Source organism: Doryrhamphus excisus, chromosome 4 (genome assembly GCF_030265055.1).
Source record: "Doryrhamphus excisus isolate RoL2022-K1 chromosome 4, RoL_Dexc_1.0, whole genome shotgun sequence".
Taxonomy (NCBI): domain Eukaryota; kingdom Metazoa; phylum Chordata; class Actinopteri; order Syngnathiformes; family Syngnathidae; genus Doryrhamphus; species Doryrhamphus excisus.
The window spans coordinates 27,426,417-27,447,843 of NC_080469.1; the positions used below are offsets into that span (position 1 = coordinate 27,426,417).

A 21,427-nucleotide genomic window follows, 5' to 3' on the forward strand; every position below is an offset into this window, starting at 1 on the left:
GACTCTCTTGCTAGGTGCTAGCATGATGACTGTTAGCATGTTAGCATTTAAGCTAATTTGCTCAGGTTTAAAGGCAAATACACACATGCATGATGCAGGGACGTTATAGGACATCCTTGGCAGTTTCTAAACTTGAGGCTGTCTTGCTAGGTGCTAGCATAATGACTGTTAGCGTGTTAGCATTTAAGCTAATTTACTCACGTTTAAAGGCAAATACACACATGGCATGATATAGGGAGGTTATAGGACAACCTTGGCACTTTTTAAACTTGAGGGTCTCTTGCTAGGTGCTAGCATGATAACTGTTAGCATGTTAGCATTTAAGCTAATTTACCCACGTTTAAAGGCAAATACACACATGGCATGATATAGGGAGGTTGAAGGACAACCTTGGCACTTTGTAAACTTGAAACTCTCTTGCTAGGTGCTAGCATGTTAGCCGTTAGCATGTTAGCATTTAAGCTAATTTACTCATGTCTAAAGTCAAATACACACATGACATGATGTAGGGAGGTTATAGGACAACCTTGGCACTTTCTAAACCTGAGGGTCTCTTGCTAGGTGCTAGCATGATGACTGTTAGCATGTTAGCATTTAAGCTAATTTGCTCATGTTTAAAGGCAAATACACACATGCATGATGCAGGGACGTTATAGGACATCCTTGGCATTTTCTAAACTTGAGGCTCTCTTGCTAGGTGCTAGCATAATGACTGTTAGCGTGTTAGCATATAAGCCAATTTACTCACGTTTAAAGGCAAATACACACATGGCATGATGTGGGGAGGTTATAGGACAACCTTGGCAGTTTCTAAACTTCAGGCCCTCTTGCTAGGTGCTAGCATGGTAGCCGTTAGCATGTTAGCATTTAAGCTAATTTACTCATGTCTAAAGGCAAATACACACATGGCATGATGTCGGGAGGTTATAGGACAACCTTGGCACTTTCTAAACTTGGGACTCTCTTGCTAGGTGCTAGCATGATGACTGTTAGCATGTTAGCATTTAAGCTAATTTGCTCATGTTTGAAGGCAAATACACACATGACATGATGCAGGGACGTTATAGGACATCCTTGGCAGTTTCTAAACTTGAGGCTGTCTTGCTCGGTGCTAGCATGTTAGCCGTTAGCATGTTAGCATTTAAGCTAATTTACTCATGTCTAAAGGCAAATACACACATGGCATGATGTAGGGAGGTTATAGGACAACCTTGGCACTTTCTAAACTTGAGGCTCTCTTGCTAGGTGCTAGCATGATAACTGTTAGCATGTTAGCATTTAAGCTAATTTACTCACGTTTAAAGGCATATACACACATGGCATGATATAGGGAGGTTATAAGACAACCTTGGCACTTTCTAAACTTGAAACCCTCTTGCTAGGTGCTAACATGGTAGCCGTTAGCATGTTAGCATTTAAGCTAATTTACTCATGTCTAAAGGCAAATACACACATGGCATGATGTAGGGAGGTTATAGGACAACCTTGGCACTTTCTCAACTTGATGCTCTCTTGCTAGGTGCTAGCATGGTAGCCGTTAGCATGTTAGCATTTAAGCTAATTTACTCATGTCTTCAGGCAAATACACATATGGCATGGTATAGGGAGGTTATAGGACAACCTTGGCACTTTCTAAACTTGAGGCTCTCTTGCTAGGTGCTAGCATAATGATTGTTAGCATGTTAGCATTAAAGCTAATTTACTCATGTCTAAAGGCAAATACACACATGGCATGATGTAGGGAGGTTATAGGACAACCTTGGCACTTTCTAAACTTGAGGCTCTCTTGCTAGGTGCTAGCATGATAACTGTCAGGGTTAAACCTAAAACATTATCACCAACTGTGAAAGAAGACACAAAGACGTGAGTATTAAACTTGCAAGGAGAGTGATCAGAGACTGTTCAGTAACATTCCTCCAACTCACTCTGAAGCAGTCTCTGCTCTCCTTTCCTTTTATTGAAGTTAGGCGTATCCTAGTTACATAAGATCTCAACCGTATAAAAGGGAGTCTGTTCTAATTGGTTGAGACTGGTTTCAAAGCATTTTTATCATAGCAGATGTGAAAACAGAACATCCTGTTATGGAGCGTCTGCACGAAACAAGGATGAGTCAAAGAAAAAAGAAATGTAAGCCAAAAGACATGTAAGCCAAAATGCATGTGACTTTTCTTCATAGTAACTTGGATAATACAAAGTAAGCCTTTATATAATATATACATTTATTCCAACATTTCCCTCCTGTTTATCCAATTTACTTATTGTAGAACATCATTTACTGATCACTTCACAGGGATTTTCGATCATAAAATTCAAAAACACATAAGAAATTGTTACACTCAGAGGAGAAAGTGGTCACTCGTAGTCACCTGGGTCTGGAAAGAGATCAGGAATGTGAAAAGCTGTTTCCATATCAGAATCAGCATTAACACTATCAACACTGTTATCGTCGTCATCATTTTGAGGAATGAGTGTGTAAAGTTCCTGAACATTCAACTGGATAGGTGAAATAGCAGCTGAAATCATATGGGCACACATTTTTCGAATGATCGGGACACAAATACATCCACACACTGCCAGAATACCGACAAAAACTGTCACAGTCAATGCAATTGTCATCAATAGAGGCTTCCATTTGCTAAAGAAATCAGCAAATCCCGACCACATGGAGGTATCAACACCTGAGTGCTCTTTCATCTTCTTGTTCAGGGACTGAAGCCCATCCAAGGCCCTGGTGAGACTTCCATCTGCTGCCGTGTTGTTCGGAATGAACGTGCAACATTTCTCACCAAAAAGGGCACAGACATGTCCTTTCTCCGCCAGTAACATGTCAAGAGCAATGCGGTTCTGGAAAGCCATCAAGGATGTAGCTGACAATTGTTCATGTATTGGTTGCTTGTGTATAATTTCCTAGCTTCTGTACATTGTAGTGGATGTAGTTGATCCTGTCAACATTCTTATTTATCGTTATCCATGGCACAATAGATTCCCATCCAGCTGCTATTTGGTTAACAATTTTATATTCGTCAGGAACACCTCGTGGTACTCCAATAGCATCAATGTAAGTGGGGTCACTTTCACTCCATCCCAGTGTAGATCTTTTACTTCTTGCCCATAAATGCGGAAGGATGGTATTAAATGTGGTCAATAATTCTGCAGCCGTTATTTGGAAAATTTGTACAGGCAGGATCAATGTGACGGATGCACAATAACCTGTGGTGTTGAAAGGTAGCTTATCATAAATGCCGTTTTCACCACACCACCACCATATGTCACTTCGTGATAAGGGTGTAAAATATTCATCAACAGTTTCAGTTTCAAAACACTGAGAAGCGTTCAATGAACCCAATATTTTGCCAGTTCCAGTCCTGTTGATACACGTGAAATTTCCCATTGCAACTTTGTTAGAAAACAGTGGTTTCTTCTTCTCCGGACCTGTAAGGGGGAATGCTTTATCAAATATGGCACAACTTCCCGTGGGGTTGGTCTTGGTCATAACCTGTAAGAGGCAACTTTTATTTAAAACAGAGGGAACTATTTGAAGTAGTGGTCTTGGTCCCATGCAAACCACACAGTCCTGGTCAGTGGTGTTTGCAGCCTGTTCCCCAAAACCCCAACATGACGTATTAAAAATGGTGCTCAACGGTTGATCATGTGGATTGAGGTTGGTTGTGTTGAAAACAAACGTCACACTTAATGTAGCACCATGCTTCTGCAACAGTATTTTGTTATGAAAATGCCTAGCCTCCACTGTGGTGCCTGGTGACCAATAGTCACCTTCCTGGGTGGTAATCAATGAGTTCCAGCTTAGGTCCAACACATGTCCAGTAATGTACCACCAATAACCACTGTATTGCTTTCCCGTTACTTCTTGATTATTTAAAAAACCCTTCAGTGCCGATATGGGTATTTGTAGCTTGGTTGTGGTGTTCGGGGCTATGGTCATTCGTATGGAATTATTATATGCCCATTTAACTATCCAAGGTGTCATGTCGTCTTGTGATCTTTTGTTAGGCTTCAGTGACTGGTCGTGATATAGCAATCCTGCTCCCATAAACAACATCACCATCACTACCACCACTATTACTGACACCCCATACTTCGTTTTTACTTGAGCCATGTTTTCAGCGATTCTCCAGTCCCCTCTAAGGTCCCGCAAAGCTGTGGACAATCTTCACCGGGTTTGAGACGGCTGCACACTAAAAGCACAGCCCCCTTTGTAGTCGGACTTTACTTTGCGAGACGTTAGGGAACCCGAGAACCCTTCAGACAGGCTTCTTTGTATGTCAGCACACGATCGTACTTTTACAACAAATACCATAGGGCTATAGTGATGACACACATGAGTAACCCTACACAAAAAATCAGGATTGAGAGCGACAATTTAGTCATATTTTATCACCTTTTTACAGTGGGTCAGATGGATCCAAGAACTGCGCTCTGCTATTTTTAGTGCTGTAGGTGTAGCTAACACTTGTTAATGACCTTCCCACTTTGGCGAGTACCAATGTTTCTTCTTGATGCTTTTAATCAGTACCCAATCTCCTGGTTCTACCAGTTGGTCATCCTTCACTTTGATTCAGTTCAATAAAATCCATGTGTATATGTTGAAATGGGTAGCTTGGTTTAGGAAACTGACTCTACAAAAATGTTTTGATTTTTGATAGATAGTAGTTATCAATCCTACCATCCCCCCTGTTGAGACATGAGATTTCCCATGACTCAATAATGCAGCCCATTTGTATAAACTTTTTTTTTGGTAGGATTGGTTTGTTTTCTGGTCAGAAATATATTCCATCATCTAAGTGCGCTCCCTTCTGGAGCCACATATCATGTTCTTGTTTGGGTGATTGTTGTTGCATGTCACGTAAAGTGGTCTTATCTAGAGTGGTGCAGGTTTGTTCGTGAGAATGCAATACTTGAACTTCACCAAATGCTGCTTGTTTTGCAATTTTGTCAGCAAATGCGTTTCCTTTGGATACGTCATCAATTCCTGCAGTATGTGCTGCACATTTACATATTGTCAATTTGTTTGGTAATTGAATGGCTTGCAATAATTCAACTAACAATCGTGCATGGATCACTGGCTTTCATACAGAGGTAACCATTCCCCTGTTGTTCCAATATTGAGCAAATGTGTGTGTGGTTGCATATGCATATTGACTATCCGTGTATATTGTTACATTTTGGCCTTTCATCAGTTTACAAGCTTCCGTGAGTGCAGTAATTTCAGCTGCTCTCTCCTTGATAAAATGTATGCTGAGTTTCTTTCTTTTGTTTGCTTTTAGTAACCTTCTCTGCGTGAGTTGCATGTGTGATATACTCTTCCAGGTTACCTGATGGAAGATTTATATAATGCTTTGCTACCCACTGACTGATCTCAGTTTTGGTACCTGCATGTAAGGCATTTTTTAGTTGTTGTTTGTAGGGGCCTGTCTCTTCATCATTATAAGGTAACCCACTGTTTGCCCTGAACACTTTTTCTAACCTAGTACGATAATCCTCAAAGGATTCGTCCGGTTTCTGTTTGCATCTACCTATCTCAGTGTAGTTTGCCTTTTTGCGGAATCTAGCAATCACTCTTTCTATGAGTGGTTCTAGTTGATGGCGTAATGCCATAGAATGTGGAGCAAATGGTCTACCATCATCATCAGCTGGAGTGTATCCCCCTTTCACATGAAACCAGTCAGGTCCCAAGAGGGTCATCCAGACCTGTTGAACTTCCGTTCCATTCAGATGGTAGGATTGTCTTAGATTATCCATTTGAGTCACACATTCAGCTATGTCCTCTTTGGGAGAGGGTATCCCCTCAAGGGCCTTCTTGATGTCATCTTTTGTCCAGGTCCTAAAAACCCTAATTGTCAAATCTTCACCACTTCGACCTGCTCTGGGATTTGGTAATTCAATGAGAGGACAAAGATCCTCAGGTAGAGGTGTATCTTCTGGTAGACGAGATGTTCCCGGAGAGAACATGTTTTCTCCACCAGTCACCATTTTCTTTGTCCAATCACCTACAGTGCCCTGTGATCTAGTAAAAGGCACATTGGGTGCAGTAGGATGTAACATAGCTGCACTAGGAGGAGAATAAACTGGTGGTTTATCGTCTTCCTGTTTTGGTGGTTTCCTGTCTAACATCTCTCTTGCCTCTCTGTACGGCCCTACATACTCATCGTCCTCTTTCCTGTGAAACATAGTCACCGTTTTTTCTTGTTCCCTACATTCTTGTTCCTGTCTTTTGTCACTTTCTCCTTTCTGTCTTTCTTGTTCTTTTTTCTCATTTCTTGCTTGCTTTGCTCGTTTTTCTCCTGCTTCTCTTTGACCTGCTATTTTCATCCATACATGAGTATGTTGAATGCCTTCTTTGTTCATTTGTCTTCCTTTGCTATTTGTTTTATTCCTTATTTTCTGTTGTAGTTCTTTTATTTCTGAAGTAGTTTTAACTTGCCGTTAAAATCATACTGTTTTATCCAATACGGTAATGGTTTTAACGCTTCTGGATTCTGTTTTTCCACTACAGTCCAATCCTTACATTCTAGGTTTTCTAACACCTTTTGTCGTTGTTTACTTTGACCTTTTCCCATTTTGAATCAATTTGGTCCCAGTTATGATGGTAATTCCTAGGGAATTCTAATAACTGGGTGTGTTTCTCAGTGAGGTGATGATCAATTTCTTATCGTGGTAATCGTCAAGCTTCTACCCCGGTGAGGGCGGACAATTCTTGCCTCTGCTTCCACAATAAGTCACCACTTACACTTCTCACTGTCTTGGTATGGAGTTCGATCACCGAGTGGTTTTCTTACTCCCAATCATACTCACATATATTCACTCATACACACCTCAACGCGTTTTCCTTTTGCCAGAGGACGCCGCCGCCCTTGCAGAATTTAACTGTATCCTTTTCAACAGGCGAGTCTGCCCTCGCGCGGACTTTAACTGGTCTTTACTTTTACCTGATAGAGTCTAGAATTGTCAGTGTTTTACACTTTGTCGCCTAACTCGTCTCCCCTTGAATACCGGTATTTTATTTCACTTCTCACACATTCCTTTTTAAGTGAAATATCTACTCACACGTCTCTGTGTTCCTGGATCTCCGTCAACCTTCGGATCCCAGCCCGAGAGGGAGGAACCAGTCCCGGAAAGGGTATTTTTGCTGTGGCCACAGACTTGCCTGGATCTCCCTCACACGCTGGAATCGTCAGGTATGTTGGAATCCGGCTCGAAGGACCAAGTTAATGTCAGGGTTAAACCTAAAACATTATCATCAACTGTGAAAAAAGACACAAAGACGTGAGTTTTAAACTTGCAAGGAGAGTGATCAGAGACTGTTCAGTAACATTCCTCCAACTCACTCTGAAGCAGTCTCTGCTCTCCTTTCCTTTTATTGAAGTTAGGCGTGTCCTAGTTACAAAAGATCTCAACCATATAAAAGGGAGTCTGTTCTAATTGGTTGAGACTGGTTTCAAAGCATAACTGTTTTATCATAGCAGATGTGAAAACAGAACATCCTGTTATGGAGCGTCTGCACGAAACAAGGATGAGTCAAAGAAAAAAGACATGTAAGCCAAAATGCATGTGATTTTTCTTCATAGTAACTTGGATAATACAAAGTACATTTATTCCAACAATGAGCCTCTGCAAAGTGAAAGCTGAATGACAACACATCACAATGTCATACTCTTTGGATTCAAGCACCTTCTGGCGTAATGGGATCCACAACAATCACGTCAGCTGTGGATGCAACGTCAATTCGTTCTTGAAGGGCAAGTGACAAAAAGAAGTACATGGTTCACAAATCAGGTGCCAAAGTTTCACTGACCAAGCACCCAGGCACTGCTGGGATTTGAACCCAGGATCTCCTGTTTACTAGACAGGCACTTTGACCAGCTTAGCCACAGTGCCAGCAGTGCATCTGGCACCAACACAAAAACAGTTCGCCAATGGGGAAAAATGTTCATACAAGGGAGGGAGTCCAAACTCCAACAAATGTGTGAATTGAGAGTCCCTGGGTGGGCTCGAACCACCAACCTCTCAGTTAACAGCCAAACGTGCTGACCAATTGCGCGACAGAGACTACAACAGCATGACTGCAGTCAGGTTTCACTAAGTGCTGTCCACCTTCACTCTCGGGTGGTCCGGTCTGTTACGTTTCAGGTGTCATTCTGAATACTGCCCTTTCGCAGGAAAAGAGCCTTTGTACTTTTTCAACATGAGCTCTAAAGAAAGGTACAAGCTGAGATATACTGCATTGGCCGGGAATCGGACCCGGGCCTCCCGCTTGGCAAGCGAGAATTCTACCACTGAACCACCAATGCCACATTGGTAAACACTGTCGGAGAACAAATTAAATTGTCGAGTGGATGTGCCGCTGCAAAGTGGCGCTGAATGACAAAACATCACAATCACAACACACGCACGGGATGCCAGGGGAGGCCGAGTACTAACAGAGCTGAGCGAGAGGGCATAAGAAAAAAAATTGTGACCTTGTGGTGGTTACCCGACAGCACCAAGGATATGGCGCACGTCTGATGCGTAATGCATGCCAGGTGATGTTCATCTAGCGAGCGGACATTCTTGTGGGGGACAAGCTCAACAGTAGGAATGTTGAGAGAACTGACCAGTCCGCTATCAATGAAGTTCTCGTCCGCCCCAGAGTCAATTAATGCTGTGGTCGGAGAAGCTTCCCCCGCCCAGGATTTCGTACCTTCCACCTGAAGTCGGCCCGCCAAAGCGGATGACGCAGCCGGTGTGGTTGGAGCGGGCAGTGCCAGCAGCTGGGGAATATCCCTGGTGGAGGAAGAGCGTTGGCGTGCTGGGCGAACTGGACAGCGGGAAATTGTGTGTAGGACTCCCACAGTACAGGCACAGCCACAGGCGTGGACGGTGACTCCTCTCCGCTGACGAAAGGCGACTGGCTCCCAGTTGCATGGGGACGACACTCCCGACGTCATCAGACGGCGCTCCGCTGCTGGAGCAGGGAGGGAGGAGTGGTGCCGGAAGAGCCCCAGGAGGTGGGATTTGGAGCCGACGTGTGGGTCGGAGAGGCTCCGCCCTCCGCTGTGCGCTGCGCTCCCGCAGCCGGTTGTCGAGTCGAATGGATAGCGACAGAGAGCGGCTGGAATGACAAGGCGCTGCGGAGCGCATATCGGGCGAGCCTCAGCCAACAAGTGCAAGATGAGCTGGCCGCTCGGGATGAGACCCAGACGCTGAGGCTCGCCCGATACGCGTTTCGTAGCGCCTTGTCATTCCAGCAGCTCTCTGCCGCTATCCTGGTCAACGTGTGGTGCTCATAACGCCAAGGTCATGGGTTCGACCCCCCGTACTGGCCACTCTTCTTTATGTGCTCCAGGAATAACAAAAGGGCGACAACCCACTGGCCCCCTTATCCAACATCACACCACCCACCCACCTGTGAAACACCCTCGACAAGGCCGCTGAAAGACCGGGGAGAGGTAAAGAAAACAGCATGTCAAAGCAGAGTGGCAACAAACCTCTCGGCCACCGAGACTGCAAGAAGCAGATCAATGGGGACTCCATTATCCTCTACCCAAAATTTAGACCTCCAGTGTAGAGAATGCGGACCGTGAAAGGACAACACCCCGGCCCTCATAACCAACAGTACTCCACCACAAGGTAAACAGCATGGCGGCAACAAATGCCCAGCCAAAGCGTCACAGACAGGATTCCAACCTGTGCGGGGAAACCCATTGGATTTCGAGTCCAACGCCTTAACCTCTCGGCCACCGTGACTCCTTGGAAAAGACCAAAGGGGGCAGATGACCCCATTGTCCTAGAACCAAAATTTTGCTGAAGGATCAGCTGGCAACATGTGCATGGGAGGAAGACACATGGTTTGTGTGAGGGGCTACACAAGTCTTTCCACTTCTAGTTAAAAGCCAGGCACCTCACATTGTTTCCATAAAGTACCAAGGGATTGTCCTGTTGCCCTTGTATTTTGTGGGCAAAAAGGAGGCGTTTGCAAGTGGACCTCAGACCCTATCACTGGTCACCTGAACAGGGACTTGAATCCCGGACACTCAGATCAAAAGTCTAATGTTCAGGTGACTGGCTCAAACTTTGTCTTGTCTGACCACTCTTTTGTCCAGAAGATATTTGGCTAATGTGGTCTGTTTTATTAAACCTGCAAATGTCCAAATACACAAGGGTATTGTCTTTGTAGGGAGCATTGTAGTACATGTGACATGTATACTACATATGACATCAGAAATGATGGGTCTTTATTCAACAGAAGAAGAACAACATTTCTTTTAAATAACAGCATAGGAGCTGCTGAAACACAGAAAAGGCACTGCTGGGATTTGAACCCAGGATCTCCTGTTTACTAGACATGTCTGTCAAAAAATCACAACAGTATACAGTGTCTTCTCTTAAGGGCCCCTGCTTACCAGTTGATGGGGTTTGACTTGATTCCTTTTAACATAAAAGCATTCCGTCGTCTCTTAATCTATAATCCTGGCTGGCGCTTTTGCAAAAGGTAATATTTTCAAGCAGAGCTTCAAACTGAAATCTGTGACTTGATCAACCTAACTTCTGATCAAATGTGTTAGACCATGGAAGCTGGAATGTGCTTTTGAAAAGTCATTGACACGCAGTTTGCCAATTGGGAACCACACAAGTGCTGTGCAAGAGTGGAGCGCAAACATGAATGAACAGCGACACTGATGCATCCAGAGAACATCCCTGGGTGGGCTCGAACCACCAGCCTCCCGGTTAACAGCCAAGCGCGCTGACCGATTGCGCCACAGAGACTCACACCCTGCCAACTTCTGTTCAGTTGAAGCCATACTAACGCATGCTATGCGTCCTGCATGCCCTTTGTTTTGGATGTGACTCGCACCTTCTGGTGTAACAATCGGGGCATTGCAAACCAGGACACCAGCTTTACTCTTTGATGAACGCAAAGTATTTTTGGGTACAATCCAGGGGTCTTGTGCTCTCACGGAAATGGCTCTGTCCTTTTTCAACATGAGTTAAGACGAAATGTATTAAAATAGACAGACTGCATTGGTCACTCAATCAGAATTTCTCGGTTTGCCAATTTCAGACTGCGTGACAAAGAATCAAGTCAAACTCCATCGACAGGATGGACAGGGGACAACAAAGCAGGGAAGATAAGGGACAGGGAGGAGAGGGGAAAGATGCGACCGCCTTTGTTGAGAGCCAGAGAAGAAGCTCTCATCTCTGCAAGGTCAAGTACAGTATGCCAGAAGATTTTACCTTGTGAGTTGTCCTCGTTCAACAGAGGCCTGGATAGCTCAGTTGGTAGAGCATCAGACTTTTAATCTGAGGGTCCAGGGTTCAAGTCCCTGTTCAGGCGGTGAAGGTAGGCCCCTTCCCTGAATAACTTGTTTAAGTAAACCTTTTCGACCAAGCACCTTTGCGATCTTCCAGGACTGTGGGTAAACGCCATTCTCAATAATTAAATTGAAGATACAGTGCGAGACAGGCACTTTGACCAGCTTAGCCACAGCGCCAGCTGTGCATCTGGCACCAACACAAAAAAAACAGTTCGCCAATGGGGGAAAATGTTCATACAAGGGAGGGAGTCCAAAGTCCAACACGTGTGAATTGAGAGTCCCTGGGTGGGCTCGGTTATCAAACTCGCTCCCAAGGAAATGTTGGAACTTGGGAAAGCATTAAGAATGGCAAGAAGTAGGATTAAGAATCCTACTTCTTGCCAAAAGCCTACCCTATGGTAGAAGATAAGATATGCCTTTATTCGTCCCTCAGTGGGGAAATTTGCAAGGTCCCGCAAGTTCCGCAACAGCAGTTGGAGTACCTCAGTATGTTTACAGACCATGGACTCCTCCTAAATTTAGATACATACCCTTATCCATGCCAAAACCACACAACAACCTTGACCAAATCCTGACTGACATAACTGACTTGGTACATAATCACCGTCTCAACGGACATTGACCACAGGCTCCAAGTATGGTGCTTTTTGTACGGCCAATTTGGCCAAAGGGGAATTCAGAACACCCTCGTGGCCCATTGCCATTTTTATGGTACCTGGCGACTTCAACCAGTGAACTCCACTGTACCGCTTATCCTCATCAACGGACTGTATTCCCCACCCTTTGCCAGCATGGGGACATTCCAACCCAAGATGAGAACACACTGGACCAGGTGCACAGCAACATAGTACGTGGCACAGACACAGCTTCACCCTACCCCCACTTTTAGCCCAGACTGAAAAAGCAGAGAACCCCCTTTGCAGCTGAAATTGCTCAGTTGGGAGAGCGTTGGATTGAATCTCTAAAGGTCTCTGGTTCAATCCCAGTTTTCAGCACAATTGCTGTTTACATCGTGAGTTGGCAAATAGTTTGTAAAGGGGTGACTTTGTTCTCTTGATTTCATCAACATCGATCACGACAACACAGCCAATGACATATTAAGACCAGACAAGTGCAGTTGGGAGGTGACATACCGAATCCTGATGCATATCATGTTACAATCAGACACAAACAGGATGTAGGACCCAACCTTGAGTTCGCGCAAATGTTCACAGCATTAGGTCTGCAAAGTGTTCAGCTGATGCACATTTACTGGAAAGGAAAATGGGCTTTTGTCACGGTAGCCATGCCGACACAAGCTAAAATGTTTCTCCCGCCAGGACAACACCCACATGAAATTCAAGCTTTGCTCGCAGACGAAAAAGAACCAGCTGGAATGAGCAATCTGCACCTCCAAGTCTGAGTTTATGGTTCTTGCCCAGAAAAGCATAGCTCACAGCCGTAATTGTATAGTGGTTCCTACTCTGTGTTGTGGCCGCAACAACCCCGGCCGATTCAGGGTCATGGCAGGTGTGTGTTGCTTTTGTAATTGTATTGTCTGAAAAGACAAGATTGTCTGTCCACTTGAAGTGTGGTGCTATAAAAATACACTAGTTTTGACCACACCTGTATTTTTAGTAAACATTATTAGCATGCAATGAATCAAAGTATAAGGTACGATGTCGGAGATCAAGAACGCTTTTGTTGGCAAAAAAGCCATAACATATCATTTCGACAATACGGGTATCAAACCCGCTATTTCTTGCATGTAGAGCAAGAACTCTAGCCTTTGAGTTAAATCCCCCCGCTGCACAGGAAGGCTGCCACAATTTCTGCAACACCAAAACGCTAATTAAGATGTGTCATTTTGAGTCAACAAGACCATGTCCACGAAGGAGATGAGGTGACCGAGAGGTTAAGGTGATGGACTGCTAATCCATTGTGTTCTGCACGCATGGGTTCGAATCCCATCCTCATCGGACTATACTAATGCACCAGTTTTGACACCACCTGTGTTTTTAGGAAACATCATTAGAATGCAAATAATTAATTGCATTCTTGTGGGGGACAAGCTCAACAGTAGGAATGTTGAGAGAACTGACCAGTCCGCTATCAATGAAGTTCTCGTCCGCCCCAGAGTCAATTAATGCAGTGGTAGGAGAAGCTTCCCCCGCCCAGGATATCGTACCTTCCACCTGAAGTCGGCCCACCAAAGCGGATGACGCAGCCGGTGTGGTTGGAGCGGGCAGTGCCAGCAGCTGGGGAATATCCATAGGTGGAGGAAGAGCGTTGGCGTGCTGGGCGAACTGGACAGCGGGAGATTGTGTGTAGGACTCCCACAGTACAGGCACAGCCACAGGCGTGGACGGTGACTCCTCTCCGCTGACGAATGGCGACTGGCTCCCAGTTGCATGGGGACGACACTCCCAACGTCATCAGACGGCGCTCCGTGTTTTGTCACGGCTGGTGTGTGTTGCTTTTTGTTGTTTTCTTGCCTGAAAGGACTTCTCGCTCGACCCAATTTTACTCTTGGCGAAACACTGATAATCCAGAACATAGCCTTAAACTGCAGGTGCATTAGTTGGAGGGCTCGTGGCCACCTGGTCACCTGAACAGGGACTTGAATCCCGGACACTCAGATCAAAAGTTTATTGTTCAGGTGATTGGCTCAACCTTTGTCTTGTCTGACCATTAACTATTTTTGTCCAGAAGATATTAGGCTTGTCCATGTGGGCAGTTTAAGACCTCCGTCGATCTTGGAGGTGGCAATTTCGGGACAGGGGCTTCTTCATCTCTGCAAGGTCAAATACAGTATGCCAGAAGATTTTGCCTTGTGAGTTGTCCTCATTCATCAAGCGCCTGGATAGCTCAGTTGGTAGAGCATCAGACTTTTAATCTGATTGTCCAGGGTTCAAGTCCCTGTTCAGGCGGAGAAGAGTAGACCCCACATTACCAGCATGGGGACATACCAACCCAAGATGAGAACACACTGGGCCAGGTACACAGCAACACATGTGGCAGAAACACAGCTTCACCCTGGCCCCTCTTTTAGCCTCTACTGAAAAAGCGGAACACCACCTTTGCAGCTGAAATCGCTCAGTTGGGTGAGTGCGAGAATTAAGATTTAAAGGTCCGTGGTTCAAGCCTGGGTTTGAGCACAATCCCTGTTTACGTTGCGACTTTGCCAATAGTTTGAAAATGCTTATTGGCAGGCTGAAAGGACCTTAACTTCATTCATCAAAGGGCCACCCCCCAGACAACGTTAGAGGAGGTTACAAGCCAAACCTGTCAAGCCGTGATTGTGATTTCATGTTTTGTTGAAGAAAAGCCCATAATTTGTGGAACAATTTTCCCTACAAGGGAGAAACATTTGTCGATTTGGACAATTGTCAATATGCCCCCACTTTGGACACATCGTCTTGTGTCATTGTTTGGCAACTGCTTCACCAGTCCCCTTAAAGGGCTTACCCTTCATAGTATAGTGGTTAGCACGTTTGCCTTACATGCAAAAGGTCCCTAGTTGGAAACTGGGTGGAAGCAAGGCCGTTCAATTCCTTCTTTCACAAAAAAATCAAGGTGACAAATGGGAACAAGGATATGTGCTTGATCCCTGAAGGTGTGTACACGGGCATCTGTCCCCAGTTTGGACACACAATCCATATTTCACAGCGAAGACCAAGGAGGAGAATAATCGTGGATTCGGTCCGCTTACACTGGCAGGATTTCACCAGTCCTGTTGAAAGCCTGGCCACTGGTGTGGTTTCCGTCATGCAGTGGTTCGCCTAACACTGAAGACACTCCTTCGCTGACGCTGTGGCTTAGTTGGTCGAAGTTCCTGCCTCGTAAACAGGAGGTCCTGGTTTCAAATCCCAGCAGTGCCTTGCATATGTGTTTCAGCGACTCCATTTTTTTCTCTCCAACATTTCAAGTAAATGTTTTGAATCAGACGTCATGTTCTGTTGAAAAAATATCCATCATTTCTGATGTCATATGTAGCATAAATGTCATATGTACTACAATGCTCTCGACAAAGGCAAAAACATTGTGCATTTGGACATTTGCGGGGCTAAGAAAACAGACCACATTAGCAAAACAAAAGAGGTTCGGGTCTAACATTTAAGGGAAGCGCTCTACTATCTGAGGTAATTCCCCTGCTGCTGCAATGTTGGCAGAGAAGGTCCAGTCACAGAACTATTTTGGTTCCTTTGCTGGAGTACGTCAAAGTGACACTGTCTCTGCCTTGCTGAGTGCAGACATAAAGCAGTCCCTGGTGGTCTAGTGGCTAGGATTCGGCGCTCTCACCCGCGGCCCAGGTTCGATTCCCGGTCAGGGAATTTACATTTGGGTAGGTTTTGACTGGAGCTAGGATTTGTCTTCGGCCTCAGTCGAATGGTTGGGGTCATCTTGAAGCACAAACCGTTGTCATCCTGAAGCGACTGACAACAGAAATATAAACAAAACATGGACACACAATGGACAACACAATAAGACAAGGTCCTCGACTGAGAATGCTGTCAGGCCTGGGTTTAGGGTGAGACAGAGCATTTGTCGGATGCTCAGGGATAGATCCTTGTTAGAATAAAATGTAGATAGAATGAACATAGCATCAGTTATCACCCTTATATCCATTTGCTTAGACAATAGAAAGAGTGTTTGAATGTGCTGAAGAAGAAATGTTCCTGTGACCCTGATCAGAGACCCCCAGCAACCCCCAGGTCCTGGAGGTGCCTGGATGCGCCAACCGCAACCCTGCAGATGTTCACGTAAATCCTGCAAGAACGTGTCAAGATAAGAACTCATAAAACAAGCCACGGTCATGGGTTCACCCCCGTACTGACCACTCTTCTTTATCTGCTCCAGGAACAACAAAAGCCCACGGCAAAAACCCATCGGGCCCCATAACCAACAGCGCACAACCCAATCAACTGCGAAACACCCCCATCAAGGCCGCTAACTGACCGGGGAAAGGTCAAGAAAACAGCATGGCAAAGCAGAGTGGTGGCAAACCTCTCGCGCACCGTGACTGCATGAAGCAGATCAATGGGGGCGGCCACCCCATTGTCCTCTACCCAAAATTTAGACCCCGAGTGCAAAGAACAAACAGCAACAAAAGCCCACGTCGACAACACCCGGCCCTCATAACCAACAGGACACCAGGAAAACCTATCCAAGGGTCAATGTACGTCAGTTTGGAAGCACCGAACCAGGGTGAGGTTGACACACCTTGTCTGGTCCTCAGGGCGTCCGTGGCATGAGGTGAGACCCTACGGAAGTAGCACTATGCACTAGGTGCTCCACATCAATTGACAATACTGTTATTGGAGGAAGGAAAGAAATCAGGGCACAAACCAGTCATGTTCTCGGTCGGTAACCTATCACTCACGTCGGGTCCACCGCACCACTACCAGAGGTCAGCCCTGAGGAGCGACCAGAAGAAGGCATCCACCAGTAAGGTAGAATTACACTAAGAGGTATTAATGCCGGGTTGTACAAATCGGGAACCTGTGGAAACGGTAATGCACATAAATTTACCTTTCACCACTGTGCTGCTGAATATGGGCTTACCTTTGACCTCTGTAACCTCGGGGTGCGCGAATGGCCTACAATTAGCCAATAAAACAAAGTATTCCTTGTAGAATTTAGGCAATCGATCCCGCTACCTCTCACATGCAAAGCAAGCGCTATACCATTTGAGCTAATTCCCCTGCTTTTCCTGAATTGGCAGAGAAGGTCCAGTCTCAGAACTATATTGGTTCTTGAATTAACTCAGAGCAATTGACTACTGGATCGTGGGAGGGAGCAAAGCAGTGGCTCAACATATTTGACAGTGCATCCCATGCCAGAAAGCTCGAGGAGCCACAGAGGAACAAAAGATGGCTGACTTACCTCAAGACCACATTGAGCCTTCTCCACCAATTACCTATGGTGGCATGGATTGTTTTGGCCCGTTTCACACAAAACAAGGGCGTAAAGAACAAAAACAGTACAGTCTACTATTCACTTGTCTATGTTCTGGAGGTGTTCATATAGAGATGCTGGAGGACTTGACCACTGACTCATTCATCAATGCCCCAAGATGCTTCATTGCCATCAGAGGTGCTGTTTGGCACATCCGATCAGATCAGGGAACATACTTAGTTTGAACTAAAAATGAAATGGAAAAGTCTCTAAAGGAAATAAACACAGAAAGAGTAACAGAATACCTGGCAGACAAGCAATGCAACTTTGTCATAAATGCAAGCCATATGGGAGGTGTTTGGGAGCGCCAGATCAGAACCATCAAAAGCGTGCTCATTTCAGTCCTAGCAAACAGTGCTGGCAGGTTGAGTGACAGTTCCTTGACAACCTTTCTTTAGGAAGCCATGTCTGTTGTGAATAATCACCCTCTTACTGTGGACAATGTAAACAACCCATGTGTCTGGAACCACTGACACCTAACCACCTGATTACCATGTAGTCATCTATTCCCATGCCACCACGTGTTTCCAAAATGGCGCTGCGGACGGCTGCCTTGGTGTGTTGGTCCTCCAGCACCTGGACTCCGCAGGAACCTATGCTAGGATCCTGTTTGTGGACTTCAGCTCCGCCTTCAACACCATCCTCCCAACTCTGCTCCAGGAGAAGTTCTCCCAGCTGAGCGTGCCTGACTCCACCTGCAGGTGGATTACAGACTTCCTGTCTGACAGGAAACAGTGCGTGAAGCTGGGGAAACACATCTCAGATACAAAAACCGTCAGCACCTGATCCCCCCAGGGCTGCGTTCTTTCTCCTCTGCTCTTCTCCCTGTACACAAACAGTTGCACCTCCAGTCACCAGTCTGTCAAGCTCCCGAAGTCTGCGGACGACACCACCCTCATCGGACTCATCTCTGACGGCGACAAGTTTGCCTACAGGTGAGAGGTTGACCATCTGGTGACTTGGTGCAACCTGAACAACCTGGAGCTCAACGCCCTAAAAACAGTGGTGATGGTTGTGGACAACAGGAAGAACTCAGCCTCTCCTGTCCCCATCACCCTCTGTGACTCTACGATTGACATTGTGGAGTCCTTCCGCATCCTGGGTACCATCATCTCCCAGGACCTCCAGTGGGAACCGAACATCAGCTCCCTCATCAAGAAGGCACAGCAGAGGATGTACTTCCTACGTTCCTATGGCAGCTGAAGAAATTCATCCTGCCAAAGACAATGTTGGTGCACTTCTACAGCTACATCATTGAGTCCATCCTCACCTCCTGCAATCTCCCGTCCCTCCAGGATCTGTACGCCTCCAGGACCCTAAGGCGTGCAGAAAAGGATTGTGGCCGATCCTTCTCAACCCGGACACAGTCTCTTTGAGAGGAGGCTGCGGTCCATCAGGACCAAAACCTCACGCCACAAGAACAGTTTCTTCCCGTCTGCTGTCAGCCTCATCAACAAGTCCCGGAACCAGCCAAGGTGTTGAGGGAATCTGTTTCAGGGGCCTTAAAATCTCATCTCTCTTATTTGCAGATGATGTGGTTCTTATGGCCTCTACGGGCTGTGACCTTCAGTCAGTCAGCAGTAGAGCTGCTTCTCCTTCACATCGAGAGGAGTCAGTTGAGGTGGCTCGGGCATCTAGTCCGGATGCCTCCCGGACGCCTCCCTGGTGAGGTGTTCCGGGCATACCCAGCCAGGAAAAGGCCCCGGGGCAGACCTAGGACATGCTGGAGGGATTATGTCTCACAGCTGGCCTGGGAACACCTTGGTGTCCTCCCGGTGGAGATGGAGGAGGTGGCCGGGGACCGGGAAATCTGGGCTTCCCTACCAAGACTGCTGCCCCCCGCGACCTGGACCTGGATAAGCGGAGGAAGATTGATGGATGTGGAGGTGGAGAGGTGTGACATTTCTGATCAAATTCAGAGGTCATGTGTTGGTCCCGAAAACGGTCTTTGCACTTTTTTACACCGATGAAAGGTATAAAAACAGCCCTGTTGCATTCGGAATCGGACCCGGGTCTCCGGGTCTGCTCAAACGACCGAAACATTCCCCATTCATTTCCAATTATAGCGAAAGCCCATTATGAATGTAATATACTTTTGTCCAGGAGTGGAGCTGTGGCCGCTTTTTCCTCCATCCATGTTGAACTTCGGGTAATAAACAGCACAATTGCTTTTTCCGAGCGAGCGAGCGACGAGACGGACAAAACTACAGTAAAAGAAAACAGCACAAATACTTGAAAATATTTTGTCTTTGAACTGTTCTGCTTTCATGTTTTTATGTGGCTGTTTGTGGTGTGGCGGTGCCACTTCCGCTATTGTTCGTTATTTACGACCGCCGCAGTATACCTATTACACGTAGTATACCTATTAGCATTAGCAACAGTTACATTACATTAGCAACAGCTTCAGCCAAAGCAAAGCCAGGTAAAAACTTAATCATGTGTCCCTTTGTTCTCATAGTTGCATCTTGTTTGAACCAAATTACAAATGTGTATTTCATGGTTTTATTTGCCAAGAGCCCAAAAAAGATTGTCCATCCAAACTTCTCCAACTGCTGCCCACACTGGACCAGTGAAGACTGGAGGGAGGGTATTTCTCCTTTCTATGAAAAGGAGAAACAAAGACGGCAAAATAAGTGAACAATACGTATATTTATTATTCATAACTGCTTACATGTAGATTATTATTTATTTTTTATTATTGAGAGTGTTCTTGAGTGTGGTACCCTGATAAATAAATATTCTTTGTTACATTGCATTGATCCTCTCGCCCGAAGACAGCTGGGATAGGCTCCAGCACCCCCCGCGACCCTTGTGAGGAAAAGCGGTAGAAAATGAATGAATGACATTGCATTGATTTTGTATTTTATTTCAAGCACTGGTATCAATATAAGCCTGATAGGAATAGTTTGTAATGATATAGGGATTAATTGGAAAACAATAATATTGTGGAGAAGAAAACAGTCACTTGACTGATGACTTAGACGGGATTTGAAAACCTGAATTCATTTCTCTGAAGTCTCTCTGCTTCTCCGACGTCTCTCTTGCATCCCGATTGGCTGGCAGCAAATGTCAACACCACACGCGCGGCCCCCGCTTGGCAAGTGAGAATTCTACCACTGAACCACCAATGCCACGTGGGGACACACTGTAAGAGAAAAAAATTGAACTATCAAGTGGATGAGCCTCTGCAAAGTGGCGCTGAATGACAAAACATCACAATGTCATACTCTTTGGATTCAAGCACCTTCTGGCGTAACGGGATCCACAACAATCATGTCAGCTGTGGATGCACCATTGACTCGTTTTTGAAGGGCAAGTGACAAAAAGGTACGAAGAGGTACGTGGGTCAGAAATCAGCTGCCAAAGTTTCACAGACTAAGCAGCCAGGCACTGCTGGGATTTGAACCCAGGATTTCCTGTTTACAAGACAGGCACTTTGACCAGCTAAGCCACAGCGCCAGCCAAGTAAGTCACCCTGGCAATGCTGCCTTTACTCTTCTAGACATAAACTGCTCCAACGCTGAGATGATGCCATTTGTCGTGTGTCATTCGGTCAGCAGGGGGAGAATCCCGTATATTTGGCACCGATACAAAGGGTTTACCAATTGGGAAGAATGCAAGGGCTCTCCACAAGTGTCACACAAGGGTCTAGAAACGGTCCCTGGGACTGACACAAATAACTAGGCTGTTAATCTGGACTAACTGTTAGAATAAAAAGTAAATTCAATTATTATAGTGTTAAGTTCACCCTTATATCCGTTTGCTTAGACAATAGACAATAGTCTTGAGTGTTTTAAAGCAGGAACATTCCATGACGCTGACCAGCAACTCCCAGCACCACTAATCTTGCAGGTGCCTGGGAATATCCGTAGCTACCTTGAAGATGTTCCTGTTCATCATGCAAAATGGGCCAAGATAAGAACACATAAGAACACAAAAAGTAATTGCTCTCACATACACACACACACATAGACAACAAGTACAGCTCGTGCAACTGCTTGCTTCCCCCTCCCCTTAGAGTTGCACGACCATGTATTAGGGACCTCCTAAAGAAAATAAAAAGAGAGGAGCATGAATGGCATCCTCAGAGTGGAGCGGCATGTCACTGGGTTTGTTTTTTCACTCTCCTCGCTGCGAGAAACTTTGAATATTGTTGTCTGTCTCTTCTGTAATTAAAG

At 45.6% G+C, this 21,427-nt stretch overlaps 8 non-coding genes across 8 annotated transcripts; 3 read left to right on the forward strand and 5 right to left on the reverse strand.

Annotated features, from left to right (window-relative positions):
* Nucleotides 1-7,822: 7,822 nt before the first annotated feature.
* trnat-agu (transfer RNA threonine (anticodon AGU)) lies at nucleotides 7,823-7,896 on the reverse strand. Its single transcript has one exon. It is a non-coding gene; the product is annotated as a tRNA-Thr (tRNA).
* Nucleotides 7,897-8,238: 342 nt separating this feature from the next.
* On the reverse strand, nucleotides 8,239-8,309 carry trnag-gcc (transfer RNA glycine (anticodon GCC)). Its single transcript has one exon. It is a non-coding gene; the product is annotated as a tRNA-Gly (tRNA).
* Nucleotides 8,310-9,663: 1,354 nt separating this feature from the next.
* Nucleotides 9,664-9,744, reverse strand: trnas-cga (transfer RNA serine (anticodon CGA)). Its single transcript has one exon. It is a non-coding gene; the product is annotated as a tRNA-Ser (tRNA).
* A 946-nt stretch (nucleotides 9,745-10,690) lies between these two features.
* On the reverse strand, nucleotides 10,691-10,764 carry trnan-guu (transfer RNA asparagine (anticodon GUU)). The gene has a single exon. It is a non-coding gene; the product is annotated as a tRNA-Asn (tRNA).
* Nucleotides 10,765-11,259: 495 nt separating this feature from the next.
* On the forward strand, nucleotides 11,260-11,332 carry trnak-uuu (transfer RNA lysine (anticodon UUU)). Its single transcript has one exon. It is a non-coding gene; the product is annotated as a tRNA-Lys (tRNA).
* Nucleotides 11,333-13,188: 1,856 nt separating this feature from the next.
* Nucleotides 13,189-13,270, forward strand: trnas-gcu (transfer RNA serine (anticodon GCU)). The gene has a single exon. It is a non-coding gene; the product is annotated as a tRNA-Ser (tRNA).
* An 878-nt stretch (nucleotides 13,271-14,148) lies between these two features.
* trnak-uuu (transfer RNA lysine (anticodon UUU)) lies at nucleotides 14,149-14,221 on the forward strand. The gene has a single exon. It is a non-coding gene; the product is annotated as a tRNA-Lys (tRNA).
* Nucleotides 14,222-20,634: 6,413 nt separating this feature from the next.
* On the reverse strand, nucleotides 20,635-20,708 carry trnat-ugu (transfer RNA threonine (anticodon UGU)). Its single transcript has one exon. It is a non-coding gene; the product is annotated as a tRNA-Thr (tRNA).
* Nucleotides 20,709-21,427: the final 719 nt, after the last annotated feature.